The 27,572-nt window shown below is 37.1% G+C and overlaps 1 protein-coding gene across 3 annotated transcripts in view; it reads left to right on the top strand.

Moving 5' to 3' along the window:
* Positions 1-27,572, top strand: part of TAB2 (TGF-beta activated kinase 1 (MAP3K7) binding protein 2) — a 66,880-nt gene that overhangs the window by 13,931 nt on the left and 25,377 nt on the right. For 2 of the 3 annotated variants that reach the window (XM_072856143.1, XM_072856142.1), the window contains exon 1: positions 8,744-8,808. The exons of the other annotated variant lie outside the window; for it this stretch is intronic. The gene's annotated coding sequence lies outside the window, so the exon portion shown is untranslated. Of the gene's footprint in view, positions 1-8,743; positions 8,809-27,572 lie in introns of those variants that run through there. 3 annotated transcript variants of the gene reach the window in all.

The raw sequence follows: 27,572 nt of genomic DNA, 5'->3' as shown, positions 1-27,572 counted from the left end.
TCTGTGAACTGGCTTGCTGCAGGATCAGATGAGTGCCAGCATTGGCTTATCACAAGAGGGAGAGGGGGAATGCATGCCTGGGAGCAGGGGCAATGACAGCGGCAGTATTGAATTGTTTTGGAACTGCATTTCAAGGAGTGGCCGAAACACTCAGCCTTACTGTCATTGAAACGTTATGAGTAAACAAGACAAGTCCCTGACTAAGATGAAAAAGGAATTTATTTTTTTGCCAGAGTCTGGCTTTCAGTAGCTATTTACCCAAACACTGGGTTTACCAGTGACACCTCTCCTATCAATTAAATAAATTGTTTGAGTTTGGTAAAGAGGAGAAGAATAGAAAAGAAAATATTCAATCAGCCTGGATGTAAAAGTGTGTGTGTGTGACACAATCCTTTGTACTTCTTGACCAGGAAAGACTAGCATGAAGGTTGCTGGGAAATTAAATCTCAAAGTTCATTAAATAAACTGAGATGATTCTCAAGGTGAGTCACCCAGGGTAAATAAGGGAGTAGAAGCTGCACTATAGTTGCTCGGTTTATGATGAGGGAACAGGAAAGAAGTTGGGGCTCATGGTACTTAGCTGCTTAGTTATCTGACTCCATGCCCACTGGTCTAGTTGCTTCAGACCTTTCATTCTGCTTGCATCTGTTTCTGTGGAAAATAGGACATGGGACTTTCTCATCAATATCTAAGTGCCTGATAGTGGTCACACATTTTGTACTCATCAGTAGTGATAGGTGATACTGTCATACTTATTACAAAAGGTGAAAGTGTTTTGAAAATTGTCAGTGTACTTTAAAGGAGTGGGTGGGTGTTTTTCTTTGCTCATTAGCCTCCTTCCACCTACCCACCTCTCAGCTGATCAAACTGCTGTGGAATGGGAGTTGACTGTAAGAGACTTCACCGTTTCGGAGGCTGCAGGACAAGGTATCACTGGTCATGCCTGCGGAGAGCAAGAGAGTTGGGATTGATGCTACCTTGAGGCTTGCGCTACTATGCCAGTTCCAAGTGTAATTGGAAAAACTTTTAGCTGTGGCAAAATGAAAAAACGAGAGTTTAATTTTGAGAAGGCATTTTCTCAGGAAAGTACGGGTAAAATAAAGTACAGCAATGCACAAAACTGAAGATGTATTCTATTTGATCTTCAGCCATATCTTTTAATCATACAACTGGTTATTACATTATATCTTTAAGCCTACTGTTCTCAAAAGGTGACCTGTTTGAATAAACTCTTGCATGGAAATTTTCCCCAAATCCTTAAAATAACCAAAAATGTTTGCCCCCATTAGAACAACTCTGCTTTTACTTCACTGAAGTAAGAGAAACTTATGACTGATTGCTTTATCCAGTCATTTTCTACCTCAGAAAACCTTTGCATTTCAAAAAGAAATAATTTTCTCTGACTTCTGCTTTTCAGTTTGATGTAGATTTAGTCTGTGACATGTATAATAATTTTGCATGGTGTACTTTAACTGATATGTGAAACATTTTAATATGCTGACAATGTTTATTTTCTGGATTGAAGTAGCATGAGCATTTTGAAGTGGTATTGTCTGTAATGAAATATTTTAATTTAAGCTCTTGAGCAGAAAGAAATATGCTGTGTGTGAAAGGTGTAAAGAGGAAGAGAGAGACTGCTTTCTTTGAAAAGCTGGAGAACCTAATTTTGAGCACGGATATTCTGAACAAACTAGTTTTCGATTATGCTTAAATGATTCATTTAATCTCTTTTATGGTTAGGTTCAGATCTCATGACAATTCTGATTCAAGGTTCTTTCTTCACTTTTTAAATAAGGGAAAGGAATTGGGAGTTTTTCATCAGCAGTATTTTTATTTTTTTAAAGATGCCTGGTGATTACAGATGCTCATAAGGGGAGAGGTTTTTAATTTCTTCCCTCTGTCTTCAGCAGTTAGGGATAGTGATATTCTAAGTATCTTTGCTCTGTTAAGGGACCATGATTATAGTTTTTAGGTATCTGCAATATAATTACTTAAATGTCTTGGTAACATAATTAAATTATTTGGTTATTCTGTATGTGTTGTTTATTTTTACCTTTAATGTCATGCATGGAGAAGACATTTGCTTTTATCAGTATTTCAGCAAATAGTGAGTCAGGGACATCGGACTGTACTACTGTGTGTGTGTGGGGGGGAGGTCTTCTCTGATAATCTGTTCTGAGACCTTTACTTCTGTTTTCTCAGTTATGATTATGTTGTTTACATTTATTTTTTTCTTTTTGACGAAAAAGGGACTTTTGTTGTTTTTATTGTCCCTACATGTTAAATCCGTCATCCAAATTTGTGTAGGTAGCTGCTAAGGCAATTTTCTTTTTGCAGCTCAGTCATTTCTTTCTTGGACTGAGAGAATGAAATTTAAAATGTTGAAGACTGCTGGAATTAGAGGGGGAGGGACTGGGCTTTGAGTCTTAAAATCATGCTGGTGTCTTATGTTTTGAAGTAGACAAGAGTTTTAGCAGAGGAGCCAGTAAAATTATCTTTCAAGAGCAGATGCAGTTTCCAAGCACTGGATCAGCAAGTTTTGTAGGCACACGGACTTCTGTATTGGGGACCTTGTAGTTGTAAGCATTACTTGGTAGGATTTGTATCAATAACATGTAAGTTAGAGGAATACTATAGAGCCTAGTCAAAGACTGTGTCTAATAGACGTTACTAACTCACCTGTCCCCCTCCAAAAGTCTGCAGTTTAAACTGTCTGCTGTGTGAGGTTTTTTTCTTCCCTTGTTCTATACCAAAGCTGAAAGGTCCCCAAGGGTCAGCTGCCTTTTTTGTTTTTTTTATCCTTGGTGATGGTAGGTGTCTTAAGCTTTTTTCTGTTCAATGGAAGAAATGATAGTGGGCATTATCTGCAATATTTTTTTTGCACTTACATGGCATGTATGTAAGCATCTTTTATTCTGAACAAAGTATGAATGATACAGCAATTTCTTGTATGTCTGTCCCTTTGTAGCTAACCTTCTCTGTAGCAGAGTATGCTTTTATGACTGGGACTTATGGACCCCATTGATTTGGTGGCCATTCTGTTTGCTGCTGATGCTTACCTTGCCCAGGCCAACAATAATATCCTTTAGACACTATGAAAAACTTCAGCTTACATTATCATTAGTGATTGTTTCTCAGGACCTTTCTCCTCTGTTCTTCATCTTCCTGAGTGTCCTACAAGGGAATCTGTACTGTGCTCTTTCTATACCTGTTTTTAACCTTTTCCTTCAGCCTGTAGTGACAGATCTGTTTCAAACTGCATCTGTAGCTGGTTTTGTCTTGCTGATTGTAGCAAGTGGGATTTCTATTATGAGTTGGAAAGTGAAATTTCTTATTGTGGTTGCTCTTTAACAGATGAGAGAGTGGAGAAAAAAGGGATGTAGGGTAATGATAAAATGATTAAATAATGATAAAATATTTTGTGATAAATATTTTAATGATGAAATATTTTGATAATAATTATTTTTAATTATAATATATTTAATGATAAAATGATTAAATAATGATAAAATGATAAAATGATAGGGTAAAATGTAGGGTAGTGTTGGTTTCTGAATATATTTGTACTGTGATTTCTGAATATATATTTTGTTTACTGGTAGGATGTGCATGAAGAAATGACAGGAACAAGTAGCAAAAGAAACACTGTGCCAACTCTAGTGGTTTTTTCAATGAACTGCATGATACTTAGTGTTCTTTGAGCTCCAGCTCCTGAAGTGAGAATCTGAATGTTCTTAAAACACAAGCCTCTGTCTTTCAAGGCTGCAGACCATAGCCTGCACGTACAAAAATTCAAGATTAAAGAATTTTGGGGGGGATCTTTTTAAAAACTAACAAAATTAAAAAAAAAAAAACAAAAAACAAAACCAAAAAAAAACCACAAGAACCCAGTGTTTTCTAGATTAATCCTTTTTGAGAACAGAAAGATTTTCAATGCTTCTATCTTTTCCTTTTTTTAATCTATGGAGTGGATGGACTCTGGCTGATGTGGAAATGAAAGGGGAAAACAGGAGAGAAATGAGGACAGGGCTGCAAGAGTAAGACAAGTTCCTTCCCTTCCAAGTCTTTCAGTCAGATAAAATTGTCAGAATGTGTAGAAAAGCAATACCACCAAATGTGAAACTGAAAGTCTGTGCTGAGTTTACAACTGCTCAGAGAGTCCTAACCTTCTAGACTGGTTTTAGTCTTTTGCCTTCCATGCTGTGAGGCAGAGACTGTGTGGAGCCTAGTGTCTTCCCATACACCTAGAATTTTCCAAAGCTTAGCCTCTAACACTTAATCTACTCCATTAAAGGGTATAACTGCTGCTGGTTTTGAATGAAACAAAGTGAAAGAGAGAAAAATAAATGATACCTGTAAAAATTCCTTTCTTCTTTCTTTCTTGTCTGAAGCCTTTCAGATAAGCAAAGCTCATTTTTATGTGGTAGTGGCAATCTCTTTTTTGATGACTGTTTCTTACTTTTAAAAATAGAATTTCAAACACTTCTAGTCAGCTTCATGCTGATGATGACTATAATTGGTGTAAAATTACATTTGTTGTAAAGTTACAATTGTAAAACTATGCAATTGAAAATTTGGTATTCTGAAGGCTTTTCACAACTGAGTGGTAAAACATGGATCTGAGCAAAAGTCACCATTGCATGTCTGGTGCCAAGCTTGAAACTGTTATTGTTTTGAATTACCAGATATCTGCATAGCTCAGTTACTTGATATGCTTTGTTCTTGCTTCATGATGTGGACAACAGAGATTTTTTGGTTGTTTTTTTTTGGTTGGGTTTTTTTCATGTTGGGGTAGGACTGTTCTGTGGATGTGTTCACAGAATATGTAGCACTTGGGCTGACTTGATTTTAGTCTCTTTGCCTGAGTTCACTTGCAGCTTCAGTGGGCTTAATTCAAATTTTAAGGAGATTAGTGGAAAGATGAATTGGTGTTTGGAGACTACTTTCCATTCTCTTACCAGACTGATGGGTATTAGCCCAATTGCTAACAAAGGAGTAGTTTGTCTTAACTTTGGAGATTCACTGAAAGCTTGGAATCCAATATATATGATCTTCATATTAATTCAGTACTTCAGACTATATTTTAATCACAAAATGATACAAGACCAAGAATTATAGAGGGTACCTAAAGTCAGATAAAGTTACCTAAAGGTACCTAAAGTTAGCTCTAGAGTTCAGCAGTCATTCTGCTTGTTCATATAATTGGAAAAAAGAGTGCCAATCTAACAGTCCCCTCCTGTTAACAAGGGAAATATATCCCCAGTCTGTACTCTTCCCCTCCATGTGGGCTTGTATTGGCACTTAGGTCCCTCTTCTAGCCAGCTCAATTTGCTAGAGACTAATTCAGGCTCCCCCTCGCCCACCAAAAAATAACTTTCTGCTGTACCAGCAAATGGAATTGCCTCTTTGAAGTGTCCAGTGAGCAGAAGAGCCAGAGAAAAGTTACCATGGAGGAGAAGGGAGAGTAAGACCTCTTCCGGTAGGTGGCAGCAGCAACCTGTTGAACTGGGTTGAATTGGAGGTGTGGGGGGACAGAAAAATGAGGACAGGTATGTGATATGCAGATGAAGAAAGTTCACTTAAGCTAACTTGGTAGCTTGTGATAAACGATGTCTTGGTAAAGGATTTATCTCAGAACTCTGTCTGCGAAAGTTGTTGTGATGCAGAACGCTTAACTTGAGGACACTTACCAAAAGAGTTCTGCAGTAGTATTTAGAAAGGAATCCCTCCGGGTGACAGCAAGCTGCTGTTGTTTGCTCAGCTACCTGTTGTAGGATCTTCTGAGAAGGTAGATTAATTTAGGTGCATCTGTGTTATCATAATGATATGGTACGACTTACATAAGAGGAAGCATACATTTTTAAATAATGTGGTTTACTTTTTGTGCATAAACAGGTAATACTTGTGTTGGGTGATGTATTTGGGCACGTCAAAATTCGTGACTCTTACCTGGTCTTACACAACTGTGATAAGGTGCTAGAACAAGTACCTAAAGTTGTATGTTCATGGGCTCCCACAAACTAGAGTTTAGTTTAACTGTGAGTTTATCAGAATTGGCACCATAACAAAGTAGTGCAGTGAAACCTGACCCCTGAAGAGTTGTGGTCAGATCAGATGAGAAACCAGCCTACTGTCTCAGGACTTCAGTGTGGTGTTTCCTTTACAATATAGACTACTGCGGAGTTACGCTACAGGACGATCAGTAGTTTGAGATCATTTAGTCTAGGTCTGGCAAATAGACTGCTTATCATTATTTTGCACCTCTTAAAAGGCAAAAAAAGGATAAAAGATCAAAATACTAAACAAGATCTGTTGCTCATGACCCAACTCTGAAATGTGCCCTCTGCCCAGTGATGGCTGGAAAGAATACAGTGTATTCTTGGCATTAGTGTTGATTCAGATTGACTTTTATAAAACTCATTCTTTAATTACAGTATTCCTCCCTTGAAATTCTAAACTGTACTTTGAATTAAATCTGATTATAAACATCTGAAGTTAACAGATGAAAAAATGCATTTATTTCCTTATTCTCTAAGTTGATAGCATTAAAATGTCTCATGAGTGCTTTGAAGCAAATTATAGAAATAAGCTACAAAAGTTACACTTAGCTGTTTGATATATTTTCAATTTAAACATTTGAAAAGATACATTTGATTTATTAACTTTTCTGAGATGTGTACAGAAACTTGCCTAAGTGTGAAGCATGTGTGAATTAGTTCACACATCCAAAAATTCCCATGCACGAATCCCAAAATTAGGGCTTTTTTTTCTTTTAAGTAAAAGCAAAAGCATATACTTGCTTTCAGGTCTTAACTGCAATCCTTTCAAAAACTGTGCTGTAACAAGAAGGAGGAAGAAGATTATGTGCCAGGGATGCTGCTTTTGAACATGGTTGAGACACAGGTCTGCGCTCCCTGTGTCTTGCATGCCATGCTAATATTATATAAATCAGCTTCTGTCTGGAAGCCTTGTCCACGTAGTGGTAAACTTGAGCAGTTTGTATGCCAATAGCTCTTGTCCCCAAGGAGTAGAAAGCATTTATATCAAGAGAGCACAACCAGCAAGGGTTCATACCTTCTTGTGATCTTGTAGACATGTTTCTTCAATAGTTCCTTTGGACTGAAAAACTTGAGGAGGAAAGCAGATCACTAACAGAAAGGCTTGTCCTATTGCTGCTGAACGTTAAAATCTTACCAAGGAGGTAGGGTGTACCCTTACACAAACAGGGTAGCTAGTATTGAGATGAGTTGTATTTTTTTAGTCTTGTTGTTACTTTATCATAGTACAGAAAATGTGCTTACATATAGAGGTGCTGTAAAGAGATATTACTATCCTAGCTTACAGTTTATTTTCCCTTCCTTTTCCATTGCCCAGGATTTGTTAAGAAAACAAATGCAGTAGCATCTTGCCTGTTTGCCTGAAGGGCAGAGATCCAATACCAGGTTTTCTGTGTGAGCTAGTGAGAGAGACAGTAAATGGGAGAATACACTTGTTTCACACAAACAGAGAATGATGATGGGGGGGGCAGGGGAGAAGAGAGGCAGTTTGCAACTTCTATTTAAAAAAATAATAGTTTCTAAGAGAATTTCTTATAGCCCTTGCATAGTATTTCCTGAAAAGTGGGTGGAAGCCTCCTGCGCTTTTACACATTTGAGAGGTAGTATTCTTCTCTTTATTCTGCACTATTTGGGTAATGCACTTAATCAGGGAATGCCAAAACATTCCCTGTAGTTTCATGAGCAATTTCTTTCCATGTCAGCACTGGCATGAGCTGCCCTGACCTTAGCTTCTTATTCCTGCCTTGCCCCTCAGTTGCACTAGTATAACTAGTTAATGTTCCAGGTGGCTATGCAGCAAAGCAGATTGTGGAATTTACCATCAGAAAAATATTATTTTTAACCTGGATCGATTCCCTGACTGGCCTCACTGCTCAGCTGCACAAACACTTGTGCCAGCACAGCTGAGGGATGAGGACTGCTTAAGCTGGTACTGCAGTGGAAAAAGTGTTGTGAAACTATAGCCTATGGCTTAATCTGTGTATTCTAGGTGTTTTGCTGGTACAGTTATACTATGCTGGCAAAATATTCCTCGCACAGATGCAGCTTTCATCAGTACAGTTTATTTTGATTGTGGAATGGAGGAAAGGATAATTGTGGGTTTTGCTCTGATACTTCTATGCTGTCAAAATATATAATGTATACAACATATGTCTGTCAGTTCTGTATAAAAATTATTATTCTTTACATAAAAAACTGATTTGAACTACTATGGATCATTAGAAAATGGAAGAACTATAAAATCAAGGCATCCTCTGTTTATTTGTGCTGTCTACTTGGAAAACATGTAATGTCAAGATAGTTGCTTCCATCTTTAACCACATCGGTATTCCTGTGGATGATGAAAGATTAATAGTAATCTTTATTTTTGAAGGTGAAGGCAACAGGAAGTCTTACAAGAAGTGCAATTCACAATTCTTGAGTAGATACAATAAGAAGCTAAAAGCTCTGAAGAAGAGGTTTAAGATATTAGGAGATAATATGGGATTTCTTAAGAATTCCTTTTTTTGTTACTACACATGTAGAAAGGTGGTTATGTAACTATGGGTCCACTTGGGAAAGAAGCATCAAAATGTTTTGATTCTTTGTCCAGAAACTTGGGCTCTCCTATTACTTGTCAAATTTCCTGCACCCAGGCAATTAGATTCTTTAATTTCTTTTCTGATCTGGTTCTTCTGTCATTTTAGGTGTCTGTTTACTTCAGTTCTCAGTCTCATACTCAGTTCTCAGTCTTCTCAATGGGGGAAGAAAGGCAAGTATTCTCCCTTACTTGGAATAGTTAAAGAATTTGAATTTTTTTTATGCTTTGCTTTTAAAATTTGTAATTCTGCATATTGCTACCATATGATATACAATGAAGAATAATTTAAAACTGTTGTTACATTTCTGTGTATTCAGATACCATTCAGCTAAGGTGGGCTTCCTTCAATCATATTTGACTAATAGTGTATTTATGGGATTTTAAAAAAATGCTACAGTATTTCATATTTTTTTTACTCTCTTTAATTTGATAAATACCTAAGCTCACATGTGGCTATACAACATTTTCATTCATTTCATTTGTTAATTAGTGTTTGGAATGCCTTCTGCCCGATTCAGCTTCCAAATATCAGGCTGGAATGGGCTTTGTAATACAGGGACAATGAAAAGTCTTAGGTTTTGAAACAAACTAGTATTCTAAATGCTTTTATCAAATGTTACTTATAATGTTACTTAGTGTCAAACAATTACAAATTGATTGAGAAATGTAAGGTAGTGTTACGGTAGAAATTTGTTCTTTGCATATTCCTTTAAGAGTTCGCTATCCCTATGGCAACAACTGGAAAGAGCTTTTTCTAATTATGCAAAGTTTAAGGTTTCATTAAAATGGAGGGGGGAAAAAAGGCAGCTCCTAAACTTCTACATTTTGTGGTTTGGAAAGGAAACACAAATCTGTTCTTTGTAGACAGTTTTTTGCTGACTCTTTGTAGCTTTCCTAAGCACTGAGGAGAAATTTTAATATGTGGGTAAACTTACTGATCTGTGCAAGAGTGAAATTGGTAAAATCACTGATATTTGAGAAAATTATGCAATAGTTCTGCATGAGTTTTCTTTATAGCTTCTGAATTTATTCTAAAGTTGGAAAAAGGCGTATGGGCAACTCATTTCACCATAATACTAGTTTCCCTTGCTCTTGAATCTATAAGAAATATGTTTCTAACTTCCAGTGTTGTTTGTAAGGGAGTTTTCTCTATAGAATTTTAAGTTATGAGAAGAACTGTCTTTTGTCTCTTGTGATATAGAATGAGATACAAGGAATACTTCTTAAAAAAAAAGTTTCATTCATTGTTGTAGAGTTCAAGTAATTTATTGTTAGACTAGTTCTTACTATGAGACATTATAGTGGATAGAATATATTTTAATGTACTATTGTACATACTGATTTTACTATTAACCCAGGCCGACAAGCATTTCGTAATTCTTCACTGTAAATTAATTTAACTGAAATGGCCGTGTTCATGGTAGATTTTGTTGTTCTAGAGTATGTTGGTTTGGTTTGTTCCTGAAAGATACGGGCCTGTAGCTTGCCTCTCAGGTTGGTGATATTAGTATTGGCATTTAGTTTTGATTTGGCTGGAGCAATCAATCTTGTTAGGACTCACTGATGGTAAAAATGATGAGTTTACTGTAGCTGAAACAATGAAGCCAGTCTGAATATTTCAGAATATGTTTTAACACTGTGAAATGGAATGGCTGTAGGTTTATTAGTTTTAAATTATTTATTATAACCTGTGTTGCATTATGACAAATTCAGTGGATTCTGTGGAAGACTTGCTTTGTGTTTTACTTGCTTCCTTGGGTTGTCCATGGCCAGTGTCACTAAGCCTCTCTTATAGGTACTAAAATTAGTCCTATATTTTAAACCTATATAGCTCTCATTGATGTAAAAGGTCACAGTATGGTCAAAATGCATGCTGCAATGTCTTGAAAATTTGTCCGGGTGCGATTTAGTTACTTATTGTTACACACCAGTCAACCAAGCTGCTGTGTCTATCCCCTGTGGCTCCCAATGAAATGGTTAAGATGTCTTGGTCAGTGTCATTAGTACTGTTGTATAATAGTAGGGGGTGAGAGGCTTCATCATCTGCAGACTGGGCCAGGTTCCAGGGATGCCTGGAATTTTATGCTCTTTGATTCCTTCAGTGGCCCAATCACTAGAACTGCTCCTTTTTTAAGATGTGGATAAGAGTACCCTGACAGTGTCAGAATGAGAATGTGACATTTCCAATTGCAGATTACTGACTTCTGTACAGCTTGAACATAGCTTTAAGGGTAAGGTAGGAAGACATTTAAGCTCAAAGGAGGTGTAGTCTTTCAATATTATTTCATAGGCTGTTGTCTTTGCTTTTGTTCTGAGGACTTCTCATGTAATGACCAAAAGTGATTGCGCATGTTTGTCTGCCTTGAGACTAATCAGGAGGCTTTCTGGAAGAGCTATGGGATAAAAGGAAGTCACAGCATTTCAAAATAGTTTTAATTGGGTTTTTTCCACATAAGGAATTAACTATACCACCTCATTTAAAATAACTAATCATTCATTTGCAATATGGTGGTAACTTACTTCATGGAAAGTGTAGCAATTTCCATTCCTTATTGGAAAGAAGCTGCTTTTCAAGGCAGTGGGGGGAAAATGGAGTTTAAAAGTCCATCTGAAACTGTTTGCTTTTGGTTTGAGTTTTTTTTTTCCTTAGTTTCATAATGACTGGTGCCAGTAACAACTCATAGTAGCCCTTTTTGATATCTATATGCTCTTTCACTTACAAGGTTTACTCTTCTCTTAGTCAATAGATGGCCATCCTGCATTTATCCACAAAGGCAGAGCAAGATCTGCCAGCTGCTATGATATGGGAAGATGTGGTGCTTGACAATTTTTTCTGAACTTCAGTATATGATATTGAAAAAGGTTTTTCACTGTCTATACTGGCATCCAAAACTTTCCTACTGTGAAAATATTGTTAGCAGTGGCTTTGATTTTTGGCATTAAGAAGTTTGGCATTTTAAAATTTTAATTTCAAATATTTAAATGGTTTCTCTGTGATGTCTAGAGAGGACATTTGTCTGGGCTAGAAAGAAATAAGTCTTACACAAATGGAGCTAAACTCCACTGAAACATGTAAACATCTAGTTAATGGAGAGGGATCTAGAGGTCTCTGGAAAAAAGAGTTGGGGCTCACATAAACTACTGATTAAGGATCTGCATAGAGCCCAACAGTAGCAGATAAATACTTGGCACAGAGGTTTGAATTTAATTTGGACTCAGCATCACAAAATGCATTGAGGCTTATAACTTTTCCTATAGCTCTTCCTCATGGCATATTCAGCCCTATAACTTCAATTTTTCTCTGCATGTTTTTCCCCACTTCAGTTTAAGTAGGCAGCTGCCAAACTGAATGCTTTTCTCCAGGTTCTGCAGGTTGTGTGTGTGTGTTCACAAAATAATCAGAAGTACATTCAAATGTTGAAAGCATTACACGTGTAAAAGTAGAGAAAAAGTATTTCTATACTAATTATATTTCTTTAGATACCTATTTTTACGTCATATAGAATACAATTTGGTGATGCAAAAGCACTGTAAAAGCTTCAAGTTAATTAACCTTGTTTGAAAAACATATTTCAAACAGCAGCTGTGAATCTAAATGGGCTTCAAAGTACTTCATAATGTGTCAGTCTTCTTAAAGTATGGGCAAAAGGGCTTTTCAGACTGAACATAAGAAAGAGCCAACATGATGCAGGATGGGATTATTCCTTCTATTCAGCACTTGTGAGGATGCATCTGACAGACTGTCTTGAGCCTGCCATTGCAAGAAATGCTGACATATACCAGAGCAAGTTCAGCTGAGAGCAACTAAGATGGTTAGTGATGTATGTGGAGAGGCTGAGGAAACTCAGCATCTTTAACATGGGGAAGAGAGGGCTAAAGGTGGTCTTGTGTATAGTCTTAAGTTGTTTTAATGGGAATTACAGGCAAGATGGGGGAGGCATACTCTTCTCAGGTGGTGAGCAAAACAACAAGAGATAAGTCATAGATTGCAACAAGGGAAATCCCAATTAGACATAAGGGAAAAGTTGTTCTTGGTGGGGGTGACGAAACACTGGAGGAGGTTTTCCAGAAACCTGGTGGAATCTCCATCCCTGGGGATCTTCAGAATTTGGCTGGCCCTGCACACTTGGTTGAAACCTGAAGTTAGTCCTGCTTTGAATAGGTGTTGGGAGCTGTTGACCTCCAGAAGTCCCTTCCAACCTAAATTTTTCAGTGGCTCTATGAAAATAGAGCTGCTTTTTATTGCAGAGTATTCTAGAGTTGTAGGTCCAAGTTTAGAAAACATTTCAGATCAATACTGTTTTATCAGGGATGCTGTCGGAGGTGGTTTGAGACAGAGCAGTCTTAGATTATAGAATTCCAGTTTGTTTGAGGCTGCATAAATTGAGACTAGTGCTTCCTAGAATATGTTTTTACATGTTTCTTAGAAATGTTTTTGGTTTGTTTTTTTTTTTCTTTAGGCAGTCACTGCTCTTATGTACCTAATCTAGTTGTAGAATTGGTATAATGTGCAATCCCACAGGGAGATAATAGGAGTGGAATATACAAATGGTGCAGTCATACCACTGATCCAATGCTGGCTGCTAAAATAATATAATACATGGCTCATAACTCACTACTCAAATTCAGTTTTTGGTCTAGCCACACTTACAGGGTCTGTAATTCAGATTCTTAATTACAGTTCTTGGAAAGCGGGTGTAATTTATGTCAGCCTCTTTCATTGTTCCTCTCAGTTTAGCAGTGAAATCTTTGATTTCAGAATAATTCCAGACTTTTTGCTCAGTAGGATCTTCCAGTGTGCCCTGGTATCTGCGTGGTATTGCAGTGTGCCCTAGTGATACGAGTGAATGTACCCAAGATAGTTTGAGCTTATGCAGCAGCTCATTGCTGATGAAGCATAAAGAATAATCCAACAAGAAGAAAGGTATTGTCTTCTAATAGGTTAATCACTTGAATTTGACCCAGAGAAGAGGTCAACAGATATAATGGCCAGAGCAAGAAAGATGGCGGAACTGCAATGTCTGGGAGCAGAGTGGAGGGAGAAGGAAAGATATGTTCTCTTACTGAAGCTTTCAGTCTTCTCAGCTTTCTCATGTAGTTTCACCCCAAATCTCTAAGCACTTCATTAGTAAAGGAGCATGCAAGGTTGACTATTACTGCCAGACAATTAATTTGCAGTGCAGATCTCGCATCTCATGGGGGATCACAAGTCTTCTCATAGGGGAAGATTCACTTAATCTTATCCTCACAATGAGCAAGAATAGCGATAGTGGACTTGTTGGGTATTGCTCATAAGCAGTCTGGAAATTGAAGCTAAAAAAGACAAAATCAACTCAAGATGGTTCTGTCCTTTCCTGCCTGAGGTAGCTTGTGCTCTGGACTTGTGCTACAGGAGGCAGCTTGACAGATCTAATAATGTTCTTGCTGGAGCTTCACTGTTTGCATCTGCAACAATGAGTGGCTTTTGTACTTGGTTTGAAAAGGTTCATAGAGATTTTGGGCATATATATTCAGAGGATTTTTTTCTACTCCTTCTCCAAAAGCAAAGTAGGCTAAATTGTTAATTCTGAAATTACTTTGAAGAGTTGAAAATCAGAAAACTTAGGTGGCTGACTAGCCAGCTTTCATTTGTATTGAAGCCAGTAGATTTTAGCTAAAATATTTTGAGGTAGTGTTTTCTTTTGGGGGGGAATGGGCGATTAATGAAAGGCCTTAAATAGTTTGTTTTGGTAAAACTTGAGGTTACTATTTTGCAATAGTATGTTCAAATAAACATTGTTATTTAATTAACAAAGAACAGGAAAGTTATGAATCTTCAGGAAGAGTGTGATAAATGTTACCTGTGGAGTCCTTAATCTGAATGAACATAAGTCATTCTCTTAGTTTGGCAGTCTGAATTATAAGAAAAGTCCTGGTTTTGCAATGTTATGATCTTTACCGTACTGGACTGATGATTTAAGTTACTTATTTTTAGATTATTGTAATTGATCTGATTGAAATTATTTGTTCTTGAAATACAAATATATAAAATAAGTCACTTTTTGCATACAGAGCAGAGAACTGAGAGCACTTTCTGAAAGGAGTATGTGGAAAGCAAAGGGAATACTTGGAGTTAGTCTTAAACTTTTTTGATTCCTTGTGGCTTTTTGTGACACACATGCATTCACTGCTTGGTGAATGCCAGAGAAAGTGTAATTTGATCGTTGAGCCATGTTTGGTAAATCCTAGTTTTGTGGGGACAGCCCGTTCTGTCCATAAGGGGAGAAGCTCACTGCCAAAATCTAAAAGCTTTCTCTTTTATTTGGTTCTCTATTCTTTTGCTCTGGGCTACTGAAATACAGATAAGTGTTACTTGTGACACTAACAGCATCTGTATTTGCTTTAGTTGTTGTAGTGTTTGGTCAGTAAGTTTCAAACTATACTTTTGTTGAAATCTGGCTAAATAGTTACTTTGAGAAAATATTTTTGTAAATGATTTTGCAAAACTTTCTTTAACATATGATCAGTGAAAGATTAACATCTGATGTGATGCCCATAGCCTGCTGCTGCTTAGCAACTGTTTGAATACTTTCTCAAGTTTGGTATATATGAAATACAACTATTTGTGTTCTGTTGTTTGATGCTTTGTTTAACAGTCTAAAGCTACTTCCAGTTTCTCTGTAAATGGTATATTTTAAAAATGATTAGCTAGTCTTCCACACATGACTTATACTGCGGATAAGGTTGAAAACACTAGCTGAAAGCTCTTTAAGTGTTAAATTTGTGTTCCTTCCCTTTGGATTGTAAATGAGAATAAAGTACCTGTCTTGGTAGACATACTTTTAAAAAACATTCCAAAAGCTTATTTCTTTGGCACTAAATAGTAATTTTTTCCTCTAGGGAAGAACATCAGGGAAGAAGGCAAGCATTAGCATTCTGTGAAATAGTTTTTCATCTTCAGATCATAGTTCTGAGAATGATTTTAGCTGGCACAGCTTCTACCAGCCTCTATTGCTCCAGTTGGCACAAGCATTTGATTGGCAGAGTAATGAACAAGGCTGGGAAACTGATCTAGGTTAATTTTAACCTAGCCCAAAAAAATGGGATTACTAAGTAGGCTAAGATGTATTCTGACTAAGTAATCTAATTTTTTCATGCAAGCGCTTGCTGAAGGGAGAAAGGGGAAGTGCCAGCCCAGGTACTAATGGAGAGAAAAGCAGGATCTTACCCTTGAGAGAACCCGGACCTCAGACTGTCCTAAATGCCTCTTGTCCTAACCATCATACCATGCCTGGTATAAATCTACTTAAATTACACATATGAATGACTTTTTTATTAGTGTTTCATAAGGAAACTTTTATATACCAGGAGTTATAGTTCAACAGTGTAATCTTAATTGACTGGTTAATTAATGATACTGAGTTATGAACACAAGTCAAGCAACTTAAACTTCATTTATATCTTAACTGAAACATGAGTGAAAGGATTTGGTTTGTGGTAATAAAGGCTTAAACTGTGGATGTGAATTCATTCAGTGGCTTGAAAAGCAAAAATTTGTGTGGTGAGAACTATACATGACTACTAGGAGGAAGTTCTGTGGTGTCATGGCTATACATGACAACTAGGAGGAAGTAAAACAGCCTGTTCTTTCCTCTTCTAGTTCAGTGCACTAGCAGTCCAAACACATAGCTTTGGGTTGGTGGTGATCCATTTTAATGCTTTGAGCAATGGCTTGCATGGAAATGGGATCACAAATTCCACCACCAGAGCTTCGAACTACACTTGTATGTGGTGTATAACGTACATTTTTATGTACAGGTAACTGTTTATAGGAAAGAACACTGAAGGTGATACGTGATGAATTTATGTTGCTCTTAAATCATACAGTTTGTAACTTGTAATAGCTTACAGACTTGCTCAAAATACTATTGCTAAAGCTATCCCTGGTATCTTTTTGCTTTTCTCTAAGCAGATAACCCCTCTAAAGCCAGTAGTACTGCTCAGGAATTTTTCACTTCCAACACTTTTCCTTTGAGTGGTGTTTTGTATAAACCAGGCATTCTCAAAGTAGTCTGTGAATCACAGTGAAATGCTACATGAACGTGGCTTCAGCAAGGTGAATGGGGGACTTTTGTGCATATTGTATACCAGTGCTGACAGTTCCTGGTTGTATGACTGCCACAGATATGAGAGCCCTTGCTATAAAGTTTTGTGAAATGTTAATGTTGTTCTCCCAGTGCCTGCTTAGTATATGAGGAATCAGAGATTTTGACCCCATGACCTGGAAAAATTCTTGTTGTTTCACAAGTTAGAATTGCTGCTATGTTTTAAAATGAGATCAGCAAAGAGATTGCATTAATAAACTGTTTGGAAGATATCATAGTTCAGAAGTGTGTGTTTTGCCTAGTGAAATACAAAAGAAAGATGATTAATGAGCTGGAGGTTGATAAGAAGAGAGAAATTGTCTCTTTGGTTGCGTTCCAGTGTGTTAAAATCAGAGTGTGCAATTCTAGTCTTGGCATTACTGTGGAGTTACTGCATGATGTTAGGCAGGACTTGAGTGACGTGCGTAGGAATACACATCATATGGCTTAATTCTGATGTTACTAATCTGTTTACTCCTTAACTTCCCAGTGCTTGGTTGGTTGTTTTTTTTAAAGTAATGTTATTTTATGTGGATGTGTATTTAAAGTCTTTACTCAGTTAAGTCACCATTAATATAGTCTGCTCTGCAGTAGATGTGTCAACTGTTGAACACTACACACCAATTTAAGATACAAATGAAGAATAATTAATTAAAAGCGACATATATTTAAAGTGGCTACTATTTCTAGAGTTTGGCTGTCATGATACGACTGAACCACCCTTAAATTTTAGTATTACAGAGCATCACAACTAGATTTAATTTGCCTTTGGTACATTCATGCTTTTTTGAGGCCTTTTATTCAGTTACTGCATTGGTCTGACTTTTTGTAGAATATGACAAACAGTACATAACATGGCTGAAAGGGCAAAGACCTAGCAGGAGTATTCTTCATAGCAATTTTATTGTTCATAGTAGCCTTATTGTAGCAGGAAATGAAAATTTTAAAGACTTTTAAAATATATATTATTGTTGTTGTTATTCTAATATGCCTATTGTCAGAAGCTTATTTTTAAAATTTGGTAATGAGAATTCCTCAAGCTAGAGACCTCTCCTGCTTGCCCTGTGAAATGTTATTGCATCTCATTGGCTGAATTAGGAACTTAGTAAAATAAGTTGCCCTCCTAATTGTATGGCTTGAGGAGATTTCAGCACTGTGCCATGACAACTGCATTCAAAAGCATTAGCGTTGCCCTTGCTGCACTAGTAACAACCCTTAGAGCGATAGAATAAATGAAGGATGGACAGATCTCTGACTAGTTGACTCTATTCTGGGAACACTACAAAGAAAGCAAGATTCTTGGAATTCTTAGAGAAGAGGTGGTAGTTTCCTCCCAATCAGTTTTCCAGACCTAGCCTTTTTGTTTCTCCAGCTTCTGCTTATGGCAAGAGTTAGCCTTATATCCTTTATATTCCCTTATACTCTTATAGTTACCCTTATATTTCATCCTCAGTAAGAGGATTGAACTGTCAGCCTTTAGACAACTGCTTGCCACTCTTATTGGTAACTCATATGGGGCTGTACTAACACCTGAATTTCTTCCATCTGCTTGTCTAAACCACAACTAAAGTTACCTACTTACCTGGTTTAAGTTACCTACTTACCTGGTTTAAGTTACCTACTTACCTGGTTTAAGTTACCTACTTACCTGGTTTAATCAGATTCAAGAGACACAAAGGGAACGGGGTAAAAAAAAAATGAAAGACCATACTTGCCAAAGGTGAACATCTTCCAAATAAGAACATGTAAGTTTTGATTGGAATTTTAAAGAACTGGAGAGTGTGTCAAAGGTGCAGCTATCCTGAACTTGAAACATGTGCTCACCTTTGTTTCTCTCTGTAGACATATAAACATTTGAGACTTAACAACAACAAAAAAGCAGTTAGATATGGAAGAAGGGGATGAATCATAGCCTATATTTTGGAGGTCAATGAAAATACATCTTAAATATTGTGGCTTGGCTTTTCTCCCTCCTTCCCTTCCCCTCAGCCCCATGCTGGCTAGTTCAGTTTCTTAAAGATGAGACCAGGTTTTGTTGGAGTAGGACTTCAATATCTTTGTTTCCTGACAGTGGACACCACTGTCTTGCTGGGCCATGTTGCAGTGGCCAGCTTGTGCCAAAGTGAGTCACTGTCTAGACTGGGGTTGCACAACTAAGGAAATAGAAATTTAAGTTAAAAAGCAAAAAATGGAGACTGACTTAATGAAATCAGGAAAATAGTTAGAAAAACTTCCTCATAAAACCAGGAAATAGCCTGTATATAGCCTGTATATTATGTGTGCCTAAGAAAGAGAGAAATGCAAATGGCTTATGACTTTTTTTCCATAAATTAATGTTTTCAGTCAAAGCAGCAAGAACACTTCATCCTAATTCTTAAAAATACTTGGGGTGAGCTTTTTTGTTTCAGAAAATATCATTGTTGATACACTAGGTGTGCTATAACATTTTAGGCCAATATTATAAGCAACCCATTTCTTTCCTCTGAGGAAAAATGTAACACATGGACTAGAAAAAAAGGAAATAGCGTATAATGTGAATAAGAAAACAATTGACATGCCTTGTTACTACTAGGATTTTTGTGAATGTTTTTCTAATGTAATTGTATGCATACACCTTGCTATACAGCTTGACTTCAGCAACATCATCTAATTGTAGGGGAAAAAATTCTTAAGGCATTACTTAATACATGGATTTTGATGCAGTTAAAAGAATCGCAGTTATCTTTGGTTAGGACATAGCTGATACAGATTCATTCATAGAATGGTTTAGGTCTGAAGGGACCTTTAAAGATCATCTAGTCCAAGCCCCCCTGCTGTGGGCAAGGACATCTTTCACAGGATCGGGGTTGCTCAAAGCCCCATCCAATGTGTGGATTTCCAATGAGAGGCATCCACAACTTCTCTGGGCAACCTGTTCCAGTGTCACCCTCATCATAAAAAAATTTCTTCCTTATATCCAATCTAAATGTATGCTCTCCTAGTTTATAACCATTGCCCCTTCTTCAGAGTTGTTTGTCTGTAGGTATGGGCAATTATTGAGATACTTTGATTCTGGAATGTTGCCTCTAAAATGCTGTTGTGTCCCTTGATCTCTCATTAGCTTCATTTCTGGCTCACAGTTGTAGGATAATGGGACTTCTTAGCATTTTTTAGGGGTACTTGCTTTAGTATTGGTATGAAACACAGAAAGAAGTCTTTCAAATACCAATCTAGTCATAAGCAAAACTACTGTAAGATTGGCTTACATAATGGAAGCTTTGAGATTTGTAATGCTGTTGCTGACTTCTGTATTGAACTGCTGAAGTTCAGATATTTGCCTGGGTACGGAGGCTTTCCAGAGTTTCCTGCTGTGAACTGAACAATCCAAAATACATATCAGAAATGGAACTACCGGGTAAGCAGCTAAAACATGGCACAACAGGGCTTGTCTTGTTTATGTTCTCATATGAATTTTTAAGAAATATGGTAATACTGTCAGCACGAACATATTAAAAGGGCACAAAGTTCACTCTCAGACTTTCCACTGTTGTGGAAATGTGACAACGGGATAATCTTACATCCAACAATTGTAAGGCACTATAAATGAGAGCAAAAGCGTTATATATTCTGCATGTAACTTAGCACTTCGTCAGCCTTTTGCATTCTTTCATCTTTGAATTGGCAGTATAGGAAAAATAGTAATGTACTTTCACTTATGAAATTGAAGATTTTTTTTTTTTCCAAAGCTGTTTTCATGGATAAATCTGACAGTTATTTCGGTTTCAAACCAGTTGGGTTTGAATTGCCTCCCTGATACAGTCTCCCCACTGAGAAGGGTGTAGTAACAGTACTTTTATTTAGTTCTGAATTGAAGTGATGACACTTCTTGCTGTTCTATTTAGAATGAGAGCTAAGATATGGGAAGTAACAGCCAGCTATGTAATAACTTTGATTTGTGAGAAACTTTGTAGCAATGGTGTAATAAAGGGTGATCTCCACAATGGTTGTATGTTAAGGCATAAATACATTGTTTCACAGAATCTGTTGGCTCCTCAGTATGAAACCCAGAAATTGTTCTTTACCTAAGTATTTCAGTGTGGATTTGATTCTCTTTGTGCTTTTTTAAATGCAATTTAAAACTGTTTCCATCTAAATTTATTTCTCTAAGTCATATTTCTGTCTTCTAAAAATTATTTATGTATAATATTGAAGAGAGCTTTACATTGAGGAAGCCTGAGATATTCCTGGTTGTGTGATCTTTTAAGAGCAAAAAGCATCATGCTTTTCCTCTGTGCCACCTCCTATACGGTGATGTCCTATGGTGGCTCTTCAGCTAGTAATCATGTGTATCAGTCTCCTCTGAAAGATTTGGTATCTAGTTTGTGTGCTGTCTTGTTTTGTTTTTAAACTGGGAAATCACTATCAAAAAGCACTGTGAAATATTTAGGGTTATGGCTTCCTAGAAATTGTGATTCTTGTTTCATCAGATGTCTGATGAAACATTTAGCTGAAGATTTTTAAAAGAAATATGAGCTTAGCAAGCGTAAGCTGAATCTTACCTGGATTCAGTGAAACTACCATGGGACTAGTGACTCTAAGAGTTCAGATTGACAGCTCTGAAGCAGCCAGTCGTGCTGGACTGTGGTTTTCAGTGGTGGAGCCAGAAGTCTGAAAGCTCTGCAGCTCCAGGTCTAATTGGAGTGTGGTTTCATACTGTTGAGAGGGTGTTTGGAGCCAAGAGGTTTTGAGATGGGCTTCTGTGTACTTAGGCTACAGAATAGTCCCCTTTGGCCCACAGTCAACTATTGTAGAAGTTCCTGAAGCTATTGAATGAATTTGTCATTCATGTCCATTTTATTGCTGCTGTTGGCAGTAAGTTACTGGCAAGTTCCCTGAACATCTACAGCTTTTTAGGGGGCAGCTTGTTCAAGGAAGACTTTGATCTGATTTGGACTGAAGTCAGATATAAAAACTGGAACTTTACAAACTGCTCTGGAGCCAGCTCTTTTTAGAACTGTTCTGTGTGTAAAGTAGTGATTAAAATTCATGAAAGCAGGGGGATAGAAATAAACTAACACTTTCAGGTGCTTGTTACCCTACTGGTTACTGCGGTCATAACCAGCATGTACAACAGGCTTTGTATCACAAGCTTAACACTTTTTGGACTTGGAGGTACTAAGGACTTTGACTATGATTCTGACTCTTCTTTGTGTTGCAGCTTTTACCAAGCTATCTCCTACTCAAGAAACTGGGAAGTATTAAAACATTGGAAACCGTTTTAGACTTTCACAGCTAATGATGTTTAGGGAACTAAATATGGAGAAGGAAAGGCATAGGTGGGAGCGAGGCGTAGGAATAGGTGATTAAAGTTCCAGTATGCAATCTTGTGGTGTGTAATAGGCCTGGTGATGCTTACAGGTACTATATTCAGATCTCTCATTACAATTCAGAAGAGAGATCCTGGATTCATGGCAGTTACCTGAAACTATTGGCTCAGTGTTCAGCAGCAGCCAGAAAAGCCTGCAGAGGTGTTGGGCATCATCAGAAAGATACTGAGGACATGAGAAATAGCATCTCTTTGTTCCTATGTAAAGCCCTGGTGAGCCCTTCTCTTGAGTCCTGGGTGCTATGGTCCCTGTATTTCAGGGAGGATGTATTGGTATTACAGAAGGTAGAGAGAAGATTCATTTATTTATTTATTTTAAACAAGTTGACAGCTCTTGCCTTTCAAGGAGGGACTTCAAACCGATAAGTCTGTCTTTTGAGGCAAAGGTTATGAGAGGATTTATGAGTGAAGCTTAAATTCATGAAGGTGGTGAATGCAGATCTGTTACTCACCAAATCCTGCAAACTTAGAACTATGTAGCATGCAGAGCTTATACGACAACTGGTTAGAAAGAGTCTGAGCAAGAGTTTTGGTTTATTATTATTATTATTTTTAAATGAACAGAGTAGTAAACTTCTGGAATCCTTTGCCACAGGGTATTGTGGGGGCAGATGATTTCAGCAGGTTAAGAAAAGGAATTTGATGAATATATTGTCAGCAGGTCTGTAAAGAGAATAGACAGGGATCTGCTCTCCAATTTCTTTAATCACACAGTTGTATATACTGAGAGAATGAGAGGAATGTACTACAGAAAGGCTCAGGCTTACATGTTCTTCCTGAATATCGCTTTTTGTTGCCCCTGTTGCAGACAATACTGAACTAAAATGTCCATTCGTCTGACCCAGTGGGATATTTATGTTCTTATATTAGTGCGCATTGTGATCAGAGAATCTGTAAGAGATTATAGCATCTAGTTAGATTGAAGCTGGTTGTTTAAAATAATCATTTTAGGAAGGCTTTGAATTTTTTTCTGTTTGTCAATCATCAATCAAAACCAGATTTTTAAAAGAAATCTAGTCAAGTGAGTTGAAAAGAGAAAAACAACAAGCTTAATCAAATATTGCTTCTGTGTAGATTGTCATTGTTTTCAAACTGATTTTTAATAAAGGCTGGTCATATAGGTGTGTGTGTTTTCCTGCCTCTTTCTCCAATTGGCATTTTTTGTCTAATTTTTTTCTCTTCCTCCAAATCTCAGAACAGCTGCACTAGAAATAATGCATACTCTTCAAAATAGCAATACCTGCATTTGACAGTAGACTCCAGGGAGCTCATAGAGGATTATCTTTATGAAAGCTTTGTGTTGCAGCCATAGTAGAAACTTGAGGGTACAGAAGGAAAAAAAAATGTGGAATATACTTCGCAGCTTTCTCATATTGTTAATTTGTGGAAGAAACATGATACAATCACAGTTGGGGATGTGGAGGTTAATACTTGCTACTTGAAGTTCCCCTGAATTAATAATGGATTTTTCATTCATTGGGAACCTGACAAATGGAAGCAAATATGTAGATGCATAGAAGAGAAGGGAATAAATCTGTTTAAAGGTGGAAAGTGTTGATTACCTGAGTAAAATTGACATGAAGGATGCTAAGACTGGAATCTTAATACAGGCAGAATTTAGAGTTACTATGGAGTTCATTAATATAATTAACAAAAATACCCTGACTGGGTTATATAATGCATTTTTTACTTTGTCTGCTTAATTTCCATACGACATCCTACAGTTGCCATGAAACAAGTGCTTGAAGACACATGCAAAATGTGTGGTTGCTTCTGAAGTGGAGGAAATGCTTCCTCAAGATAAATTCATAAGGTTCTGAGATTTAAAAGTTTCTGAGTTTCATCAAGTACTGTAGTTAAGATACACATGGCATTCAGTCATCTTGATTTTTATCTTCACGTATATTCCCCGTGTAACTTAATAGGTAGAGGCCCTATTTTCAGATTCATGTGAATACCTAACAAATCATTGGTTATTTAATAGCAATTAATTGCACTTTTCACTGTATTTATCAGGGAATAAAAATGAAGAAAAAATAGCATGCTTAGATTTTTCTCCTTGTGACCTTTTCATTTCAACTTGGTGAGATTAATTTGGGGGGGCGGAGGGGTGGGTGAGCTGGTATGTTCTTTTCTTAACCAGAAGGCTAACTTGTGATGCAAAGCTTTTACTGGTTTTGGAAGAACTGTGTGGACAGGAGAGCACATGAGAAGTACTGCTCTTAAACAGTTGGGTGTGCCCTTGAGAATAAGTGTAGAAAGAATTCAAAATGCCTTCTCAGCCGTCCTAGAGATGCTTTTTTTTCCTCACCTCTGCTTCATCTCCAGTAAAAATGAATTGAAACCCTTTTTACAAATTTCAAAAACTTTCAGATACAGATTTCTGTTGTTAATATGCTGTGCAGAGAATACAGCTCAAATTTCAAACTGTCAACTATAACAGTAGCTGGAGGTGAGCTTGGTAACTATTGTGATAGATTTTCCTCTAATGAAACCATACTCCTAAGGAATTATTTATAGTGATCTGAGAAACCTCATTTTTAAGGTGCTCATGTATGAGCTTTGCAAACATGTTGCTGAGCTATGAAAGTCAGCTATGCTTTGGCAGAATCCATGGAATGGCCCGCAGTAAAGGAAGGTGGCCTTGTTTTTAGTTAATTCTCTAAGGGAGGAAAAAAAAAAACCCAAACAAATCCAACTTATGTAAAATCCATTAATAGAATCCCTTAATGTGCATGTTAGCATGGCTGACCTAGCAAGAATTAAAATAATTCACAGTAAAAAAAACCCTAAACAAACAAACAAAAACCCCTAATCTTTTTATTTGCGCAACACTAAAAAAGTACAACCCCAGCTAACTAATTTTCCTTGAAAAAGAAATTGTATAAGTGCTCATAGTTTCCAAGGAAATACCTGACAGATTAAACCTCATTAGATGTTTTATATGTGCATGCTTTTGCTGTGGGACCCATTATAGTACATTGTTATTCAGGGCAGAAGTTAAAAAGACATTATGAAATGTGTTAAATGAAAATTTATTTCTGGAAATGAATATTTGTAATGAATTTGGAGGAAGAAAAAATACCAACTCATGCTTCAAGGTATGAATTGCTTCCAGGTATGGTCACTTAAAGTAGATTTTCCATAGGAGCAGATTATTTCTTTGAACTGTTGCAGAGTTTACCATCTTCCTCTGATCTTGCTCATCATTAATTGATAGAAGTCTGTTGGTCTCATCCAATCCAGTAGTGTGTTTGGGGGAGAACTCTTAATCATGCTTATTTGTAATTCTGATTTTTTTTTTTCCAGTTTTATGGTCATGTAATGAAATCGGGTTTATATCCTCTCTCATATTCTTGTTTGGATTCAGAACAGTGCAGAGTAGAGTTCTGGCAAACAGTTAAATAGAAATATCACTGTTTAGTAGGTTGAGGATGAGACCAAAAACTAATTGTGATGAGCTGAATTTTTTTGTTATTTAAGAAATGGATGGTAGTGAGTGGAGGATAACTTGTGGGTTTATAAGAAGACTACTCTGTTTTAAGTAGAGATACTGTTGAAGGACTGTTGAAATCGTTCAAAATAGCCATGGAAAAGCTGAGTAATATATTAGAAAAATTAAATTCTGCTAGGAATATTTAATAATCCTGTTTCCATCATCTAGTTCTCACATACTCTTTCTTTAAAAGTATGCATTTAAAGCATTAGTGATGTTAGCGTAAGCTTTTACATTCTGTCACTTCACTGCTTAATCTCTTTTGCAGAGAGAATATGGGACCCTGTAGAGTCCCATAGAACTCTATAGAATGGTAGAATGTTCTTGTTTCTATATTTTTCTCCCTTACAAAATTACTCTAAATTTTAAGAAAAAAAGTGTGCGTTCAGGCTGCCTGATATTTGACTCTATGTAAGCATTCAGAGAAAGTGCATTAGGGTTAGAAGGAGCAGGGGAAGACTGTTTCATTATTTCTTGCTGTTTAATTTCTAAATGTATTTTGTATTGTAGCTTCTCAGAGAATCATACAATTTGGGGTTTATTATTCTTGAGTTTTTCTTTTTTTCCTGCCTACAAGTTGTCAGTTTTATAGTTAAAACTGTGGAGTCCTCCCTGGAGCTAGCAACCTATTTCTTTAAGGAAAGTTGGCCTTACATGCAGTGGTGTCTCTTGATTTCTGCCCCCCTCCTCCATTTGCTAGGCACATGTAAGTGGGAGTTTCTAGGCTCACATTTAGCAAGACTTGCAGGTATAGGTGAGGAAGGAAAGGAAGGACTAACAGGTGTGGAAATCAGTATGTAAGAGGTTGGAGAGACAGGTTGCAAGAGGAGAATATGGCACTTAGTCTGATCCCTCACCCCACCCCCAATCAGTAGGGATACAAAAATATACCCCTAGCCTCATTCTAAGGGTGAGTGTTGACACATGACAAGTAAGTATAAATTGGCAATAAACTTGCAATGCTTGTTACTGCCAGATGAATGAGATCCTGCTTAGGAGGGGTGTTTTGTGGATAGAGATTCATAAGCTTATAATGTGATTACCAGTCTTAAGTATAGACCAGAGACAACATTATATTCTTGAAAGAAAGCTGAAAGAAATGCTAGCAGTATCTGTATCAGCCATACTTTATAATTCGAGCTGTTTGGTGTAAGGAAATCCTCAATGGAAAGTTACCTAAGGTTGACATGCAGCAACTTGGAGTGCTGGACTTACAACTTGGAGTGATATGTCAGAACTGGGGTCTGGCTGAAAAGCAGGGTCCATAGAAGTATTTTAATATTTATTGATCTAGTGCTTGGATAGATGTTTGGATAAGATAACAGGAAAAAAGTAGCTAAATATGTGGGGGAAGGTACTGCTCAAGAAAGCCTGGAGCGGGGAGGGGAGAAGACAGTGTTCCTTTTTTGAGCTATCCAGTGGATAGGTGAATAGTTAGGGAGAATTGGGGAACTACTTAGTCCTGCTGAAGGAACCTGAGATAAGTGTAGAGGGGTTGGTGTTAGGTGGTTGGTTTGTGGGGGGGGGGGGGGGGCGGACGGGGAGGTTGGTTTTTTTTTAGTTGTCTTTATAATTGCTTATCTGTTTCTGCTGTCTCTCTGCACCTCTTAGATCCATCAAAAGAAATATCAGAAATCCCTTGGCTCCTATCTCAACAGGCACTTTAGCAACCTCTACCGGTCTTGCATTGCAACTTGTTGCATCTAATTTGCTGCCATTACGGCAGTCTTTTTATGCACAACATCTATAATCTGCACCATTAATGCTACAAGGAAATGTCCTCTTGTTTCTGCATTCACAGCACCCTCTTAATAAATATTTACAGCCAGGTTTCTAAAATAAGCTTTTAGATTTATTACTTTTGTAGCATTTTTTGGCCATATGAGTATAAAACAGATCAGATGTGATCAGATTAAAACTACAGAAAAGCATGAGCAATTTACTTACTAGA

The sequence above is a fragment of the Ciconia boyciana genome, chromosome 3 (genome assembly GCF_034638445.1).
Source record: "Ciconia boyciana chromosome 3, ASM3463844v1, whole genome shotgun sequence".
Classification (NCBI taxonomy): Eukaryota; Metazoa; Chordata; class Aves; order Ciconiiformes; family Ciconiidae; genus Ciconia; species Ciconia boyciana.
This window is presented reverse-complemented; position numbering and strand designations above follow the sequence as displayed.